The sequence below is a fragment of the Varanus komodoensis genome, unplaced genomic scaffold (assembly GCF_004798865.1).
Source record: "Varanus komodoensis strain SLA01 unplaced genomic scaffold, ASM479886v1 scaffold2604, whole genome shotgun sequence".
NCBI classification, from domain to species: Eukaryota; Metazoa; Chordata; class Lepidosauria; order Squamata; family Varanidae; genus Varanus; species Varanus komodoensis.
The window spans coordinates 2,090-2,599 of record NW_025335686.1 but is presented as its reverse complement, the minus strand read 5'-3'; the positions used below and the strand labels follow the sequence as shown (position 1 = coordinate 2,599).

At 42.0% G+C, this 510-nt stretch overlaps 1 long non-coding RNA gene across 1 annotated transcript in view; it reads left to right on the top strand.

Annotated features, from left to right (window-relative positions):
* The first annotated feature begins 16 nt into the window (after positions 1 to 16).
* LOC123025293 overlaps positions 17 to 510 on the top strand; it is a 2,444-nt gene continuing 1,950 nt past the window's right edge. The window contains exon 1 of the long non-coding RNA XR_006415096.1: positions 17 to 440. This is a non-coding gene — a long non-coding RNA (uncharacterized LOC123025293). The remainder of the gene's footprint in view (positions 441 to 510) is intronic.

Sequence of the window (510 nt, the reverse complement as noted above, 5' to 3'; positions counted from 1 at the left end):
AATTGCATTATTATGAATGGAACAATCGCCCTATATTAGGGTTAGGGATTTTCACCAGGCTGGGGTTAGGATTAGAAAAACTAGCTGTCCTGGGACAATTTTGATCGTTGCATTGGGCTGGGAATGGGAAGACATGTTGAGCTGAGCAAAAAAACCAAGTTTGGGAGGCTTTTTAAACAATCGCACTATTATGAATGGAACAATCGCCCTATATTAGGGTTAGGGATTTTCACCAGGCTAGGGTAAGGGTTGGAAAACCTAGGTGCACAGAAACAATTTTTATGGTTGCATTAGGCCAGGAATGGGAAGCAATGTTGAGCTGTGCAAAAAAACCAAGTCTGGGAGGCTTTTTAAAAAATCGCACTATTATGAATGGAGCAATCGCCCTATATTAGGGTTAGGGATTTTCACCAGGCTAGGGTTAGGGTTAGAAAACCTAGGTGTCCAGGGACAATTTTTATGGTTGCATTAGTCCGGGAATGGGAAGTAAGGTTGAGCTGTGCAAAAAAA